The sequence below is a fragment of the Vicia villosa genome, linkage group LG3, assembly GCF_029867415.1.
Source record: "Vicia villosa cultivar HV-30 ecotype Madison, WI linkage group LG3, Vvil1.0, whole genome shotgun sequence".
Classification (NCBI taxonomy): domain Eukaryota; kingdom Viridiplantae; phylum Streptophyta; class Magnoliopsida; order Fabales; family Fabaceae; genus Vicia; species Vicia villosa.
The window spans coordinates 157651731-157659119 of NC_081182.1; positions in this window are offsets into that span (position 1 = coordinate 157651731).

Sequence of the window (7389 nt, forward strand, 5' to 3'; positions counted from 1 at the left end):
GTACTGCAACCAGCAGCAGCGACATATTCTGCTTCTGTTGTTGATAGAGCAATAGTTGCTTGCTTCTTGCTATACCAGGAGATCAAATGACTTCCAAGAAATTGGCAACTTCCTGAAGTACTCTTTCTTTCAATTCTGTCTCCAGCATAGTCAGCATCGCAGAATCCTACTAAGTTGTATTCTTTAGATTTTCTGTAAACTAAGCCAACATTAGTAGTACCTTTCAGATACCTTAGAATTCTCTTAACAGCAGTTAAATGAGATTCTCTAGGATCTGATTGGAATCTAGCACACAAACAAACACTGAACAGAATGTCAGGTCTAGAAGCAGTCAAATATAGAAGAGATCCAATCATACCTCTATATAACTTCTGATCTACCTTCTTACTTACCTCATCCTTACCTAGGATGCATGTTGGATGCATAGGAGTTTTGGCTTCTTTGCAGTCTAGAAGATTAAACTTCTTCAGAAGTTCCTTCACATACTTGGTTTGGTGAACATACGTTCCTTCTGATGTTTGATTTATTTGTATTCCAAGGAAATACTTGAGTTCTCCCATCATGCTCATTTCAAACTCAGCCTGCATAGACTCAGCAAACTCCTTTCCAAGTGTAGCATTAGATGTTCCAAAAATAATATCATCTACATATATTTGACAAATTAAAATATCCCTTTTAAAGGTTTTACAAAAGAGAGTAGTGTCCACTTTTCCTCTAGTGAAACCATTATCCAGAAGGAAAGAACTTAAGCGTTCATACCAAGCTCTGGGAGCTTGTTTCAATCCATACAACGATTTCTTTAGTTTAAAAACATGATTAGGAGACATAGAGTCTTCAAAACCAGGAGGTTGATGGACATAAACTTCTTCATCTATATAACCATTTAAGAAGGCACTCTTAACATCCATCTGATAGAGAGTGATGTTATGTTGAGTGGCAAATGAAATTAATAGACGAATAGATTCTAACCTGGCCACTGGTGCAAAGGTTTCTGTATAGTCAATCCCTTCTTGCTGACTATAACCCTGAGCCACCAGTCTGGCTTTGTTCCTTACCACTTCACCTTTCTCACTGAGCTTGTTTCTGAAGACCCATTTTGTACCGATTATATTGAATCCATTTGGTCTAGGAACAAGATCCCAAACATCATTCCTTGTAAACTGATTCAGTTCTTCTTGCATAGCAATTATCCAGTCTGGATCTTCTAGAGCATGATCAACAGAAGTTGGCTCGATCAAAGATACAAGACCTAATTGACAGTCTGCATTGTTCTTAAGGAATGCTCTTGTTCTGATTGGATCATCCTTCTTTCCAAGAATGACATCTTCTGAATGACCAGAGATGAGTCTGGATGATCTTCTGACAGATGGTTCTTCAGAAATGCTTAGATTCTCCAGAGAAGCTGATACTTGATCTTCAGATTCTTTGCTTCTGAGAAGCTCTGCTTCTGATGCGTTGCTTCTTGGCTCAACAACTTCTGATATATCAATATCACAATCTGCAAAATTATCAAACTGCTTTGGTTTTTCAGAACCAAGCTTATCATCAAACCTGATATTGATTGATTCTTCTACAATCAATGTTTCAGTATTGTATACTCTGTAGCCTTTTGAGCGTTCAGAATATCCAAGAAGGAAACATTTTTGTGCTTTGGAATCAAACTTACCAAGATGATCTTTAGTGTTCAGAATAAAGCATACACATCCAAAAGGATGGAAATATGAAATGTTGGGCTTTTTATTCTTCCACAATTCATAAGGAGTCTTATTTAGAATAGGTCTGATAGAGATTCTATTCTGAATATAGCATGCAGTGTTTATTGCTTCTGCCCAGAAATGCTTAGCCATATTGGTTTCATTGATCATGGTTCTGGCCATTTCTTGCAGAGTCCTATTCTTTCGTTCTACAACTCCATTTTGCTGTGGAGTTCTAGGACAAGAGAAATCATGGGCAATACCATTTTCTTTGAAGAATTCTTCAAAGGATCTGTTCTCAAATTCACCACCATGATCACTTCTGACCTTTATGATTTTACACTCTTTTTCAGATTGAATCTGAATGCAGAAATCAAAGAACACTGAATGAGACTCATCCTTGTGTTTCAAGAATTTTACCCACGTCCAGCGGCTATAATCATCTACGATGACTAATCCATATTTCTTCCCTCTGACAGATGCTGTTTTGACTGGGCCAAACAGATCAATGTGCAAGAGTTCTAATGGCCTTGAGGTAGAAACAACATTCTTGGACTTGAATGCAGGTTTGGAGAACTTGCCCTTCTGACATGCTTCACAAAGAGCATCTGATTTGAATTTCAGATTAGGGAGTCCTCTGACAAGATCCAGTTTGTTAATCTGAGAAATCTTTCTCAAACTAGCATGACCTAATCTTCTGTGCCAGACCCACTGCTCTTCAGAAACAGACATAAGACAAGTCACCTTCTGACTCATAAGATCTTGCAGATCGGTCTTATAAATGTTGTTCTTCCTCTTGCCTGTAAATAGGATAGAGCCATCCTTCTGATTTACAGCCTTGCAAGACTTTTGATTAAAGATTATATCATAACCATTGTCACTCAATTGACTGATAGATAAGAGGTTATGTGTTAATCCTTCTACAAGAAGTACATTAGAAATGGAAGGAGAGTTACCAGACTTTATAGTTCCAGAGCCAATTATCTTGCCCTTCTGATCTCCTCCAAACTTGACTTCTCCTCCAGACTTAAGCACCAGGTCTTGGAACATAGACCTTCTTCCTGTCATGTGTCGTGAGCATCCAGAGTCCAGGTACCACGACATGTTGTGCTTTGTCCTTTTTGCAGCCAAGGATATCTGCAATAGGAATAATCTTATCCTTAGGTACCCACATTTTCTTGGGTCCTTTCTTGTTAGATTTTCTCAAGTTCTGATTGAACTTGGGTTTAACATTGTAAGCAATAGGAGGAACAGCATGATAATTTTTAATGTGAGTTTCATGATATTTCCTAGGTTGTGTCACATGCTTTTTGGTGTGTGTTATGTGAAAACTTTGAGCATGTGAAGTGTGCCTAATATCATGGGAGTGGCCATACTTGAACTGATCATACAATGGCTTGTATGTGAATTTCATTTCATCAACAGGTTCAAGTTTGTATGGGGTTTCACCCTCAAAACCAATGCCGACTCTTTTGTTTCCAGACACAGCATATATCATAGAAGCTAGCTGACTTCTGCCAATACTTCTAGATAAGAACTTCCTGAAACTTAATTCATATTCTTTCAAAGTATGGTTTAGACTAGGAGTGGATTTTTCTGAATCAGAAGGAGATCCAACATTATTGGATAATTTTAAAAGTTTTTCTTTTAATTCAGAATTCTCCAACTCAAGCTTCTTTGTTTCAAATTCAAATAGCTTTTTCAGCTTTTTGTATTTGAGACTAATCTGAGACTTGAATTCCAGAAGTTCTGTTAGACCGGAAACTAACTCATCTCTAGTAAGTTCAGAGAATACCTCTTCAGAATCTGATTCTGATGTAGATTCTGATCCGTCATCTTCTGTCGCCATCAGCGCACAGTTAGCCTGCTCATCTTCAGAGTCTGAATCATCTTCTGACTCATCCCAGGTTGCCATAAGACCTTTCTTCTTATGAAACTTCTTCTTGGGATTTTCCTTCTGAAGTTTTGGACATTCATTCTTGAAGTGTCCAGGCTCATTGCATTCATAGCACATGACCTTCTTCTTGTCAAATCTTCTGTCATCAGAAGATTCTCCACGTTCAAATTTCTTTGAACTTCTGACGCCTCTGAACTGCCTTTGCTTGTTCTTCCAGAGTTGATTTAGCCTTCTGGAGATCAAGGACAGTTCATCTTCTTCTTCAGATTCTGATTCTTCAGGATCTTCTTCTCTAGCCTGAAAAGCGTTAGTGCATTTCATGATATTGGATTTTAATGCAATAGACTTACCTTTCTTTTGAGGCTCATTTGCGTCCAGCTCTATTTCATGGCTTCTCAAGGCACTGATAAGCTCTTCCAGAGAAACTTCATTCAGATTCTTTGCAATCTTGAATGCAGTCACCATAGGACCCCATCTTCTGGGTAAGCTTCTGATGATCTTCTTTACGTGATCAGCCTTGGTGTATCCCTTGTCAAGAACTCTCAATCCAGCAGTAAGAGTTTGAAATCTTGAAAACATCTTTTCAATGTCTTCATCATCCTCCATCTTGAAGGCTTCATACTTCTGGATTAAAGCGAGAGCTTTAGTCTCCATGACTTGAGCATTTCCTTCATGAGTCATTTTCAAGGACTCATATATGTCATAGGCCGTTTCCCTGTTAGATATCTTCTCATACTCAGCATGAGAGATAGCATTCAGCAAAACAGTTCTGCATTTATGATGATTCCTGAAAAGCTTCTTCTGATCATCACTCATTTCTTGCCTTGTCAGCTTTACGCCACTGGCATTTACTGGATGTTTGTAACCATCCATCAGAAGATCCCATAGATCACCATCTAGACCAAGAAAGTAACTTTCCAGTTTATCTTTCCAGTATTCAAAGTTTTCACCATCAAATACCGGCGGTCTAGTATAACCATTGTTACCGTTGTGTTGCTCAGCAGAGCCAGATGTAGATGTAGACTTTGCAGTTTCATCAGCCATCTTTTACTGAAGCGTTTTTCTCTTCCTGAATCTTTTCTAAACACGGTTAAGTGCTTGCACCTTAGAACCGGCGCTCTGATGCCAATTGAAGGATAGAAAAACACTTAGAAAGGGGGGGGGGGGTTTGAATAAGTGTAGCTTTAAAAACTTGACAGATAAAAATAAATTGCACAGTTATTTTTATCCTGGTTCGTTGTTAACTAAACTACTCCAGTCCACCCCCGCAGAGATGATTTACCTCAACTGAGGATTTAATCCACTAATCGCACGGATTACAATGGTTCTCCACTTAGTCAGCAACTAAGTCTTCCAGAGTCTTCTGATCACACACTGATCACTCCAGGAACAACTGCTTAGATACCCTCTAAGACTTTCTAGAGTATTCTGATCCACACGATCACTCTAGTTACAACCTGCTTAGATAACCTCTAAGACTTCCTAGAGTATTCTGATCCACACGATCACTCTAGTTCCTTACAACTTAATGTAATCAATTCTAAGAGTATTACAATTGCTTCTTAAAAGCTATAATCACAAACTGTGATATTTCTCTTAACGTTTAAGCTTAATCTCACTAATATATTACAACAGCAATGTAGTGAGCTTTGATGAAGATGAAGATTCTGAGCTTTGAATAGAACAGAGTTTCAGCAAGTTAATATGAGTTGTTTTGTTCAGAATCGTTAACCTTGCTTCTCATCAGAACTTCATATTTATAGGCGTTGGAGAAGATGACCGTTGAGTGCATTTAATGCTTTGCGTGTTCCGTACAGCATCGCATTTAATGTTATACGCTTTTGTCAACTACCTCGAGCCTTGTTCACGCTGTGTCTACTGACGTTGCCTTTAATAGCTTTTAACGTTCCTTTTGTCAGTCAGCGTAGCTTGCCACTTGTACTTCCTTCTGATCTGATGTTTGTGAATACAACGTTTGAATATCATCAGAGTCAAACAGCTTGGTGCAAAGCATCTTCTGATCTTCTGACCTTGAAGTGCTTCTGAGCGTGATACATTCAGAACTTCAGTGCTTCTGATCTCATGTTCTTCTGATGCTTCCATAGACCCATGTTCTGATTCTGCTTCGACCATCTTCTGATGTCTTGCCAGACCATGTTCTGATGTTGCATGCTGAACCCTTTGAGACAAAGCTTCTGAGCGCTGAATTATGCATACTCTTTATATATTTCCTGAAACGGAAATTGCATTGGATTAGAGTACCATATTATCTTAAGCAAAATTCATATTATTGTTATCATCAAAACTAAGATAATTGATCAGAACAAATCTTGTTCTAACAGGGGTTGGATCTAAAAAGTTTGTCCACATGAGGGAAAGGATCACGGAGACTAGTAACAACTAGACTCGATCAAAAGACATCGGTAAACATTGAAGAATCACGGAGATGTTGATGCTGGCGAAGCATAAGAATTACATTAATCCCTCAGGCCAAAGGCGGGGTGTAACTCTTCAAGAGTGGCAATCGTTCGAATTGCCACACACCTAGTATGGTTATTCAAACAATTGAAAAATGAGATGGGTTGACTGCCCAACCTCATTCGCACTCTAATTTGCACGCAGCACACGGGAAATAACCACTAACCACAACAAGACTAGTGACGACTAGACTTGACAAGAAGATGGAAGTAACCACTGGAAATTACGGAGATATTGATGCTTGCGAAGCATAAGAATTACATCGGTCCCTCAGGCCAAAAGGCGGGGTGTAACTCTTCAAGAGCGGCAATCGTTCGAATTGCCACACACCAAGTATGGTTATTCAAACGGTTGAAAAATGAGATGGGTTGAATGCCCACCCTCATTCACGCTCTAATCTGTCCGCGGCACCCGGGAAATAAACTCGGAGACAACAATTCTGACGAAGAAAGACATTGCATCCGATCCACACTGGAGAGGGAAGATGACACTTCTTCTGGGGATATATATTACTTTGTGCCTCCTGGGCACATGAAAACTGGCTTATGCTTTGTATGCATGTTTGAATTTTTCTATGGCGTAATGTTCCATTTTGATGGATATGCTACGCTTTTGAGGATGCAATGGAAACTATATGCAGAGTGCCACATAAAGGCATTAGAGTGATAGAGAAGCATGATTGTTGGAGTCCCTTGCTTGTTGTCTTGAGCTACCAATATGAATCGGTATTGGAAACCCTACAGTACCAAAGATCTTTAGCAACCGCATTGAGGATTGGAATGTGGCTTTGTTGAGGAGGGAGTGACTTCATTTGACTTTCCCTACACCTTGAACTACTTGGGGATGGTGAATTTGAGGAGATTCCTTCGATTCACCATGTTGAGGATGAGAGATTCAGATAAGGAGACCAGGTCGGGGAAGTGGAACAAACTCCCATGAGAAATAAACTCATGTGCTTGGGGAGAGACCAAAGTTCCAGGAGAATTAAACTCCTATGATTGGGGAGAGACAGTACGACTCAGAAGATTGTGCCCCGAGATTTGTGGGCTATGAAGGAATTTGCCCCAAAGGATCCTTGGAGAGATTTATCAAATCTCGACGTAACTGCCCCAGATTGGTTGAACTCAAGAGAGATTCCTCGACTTGATTGCCCCAGATTGATGGAAGCTTGAATGGATGCCTCAGTTGACAGAGTCTTCACACAACTTGCCCCTTGGAGTAATCAGCCTTTGAAGTGAATGGCTCATGGAATCGATCAACTTTTTCTGCAGTTGTTCATTGTTTGATCTTCCTTGATGTCAAGTGTTTATTCACAAGTAA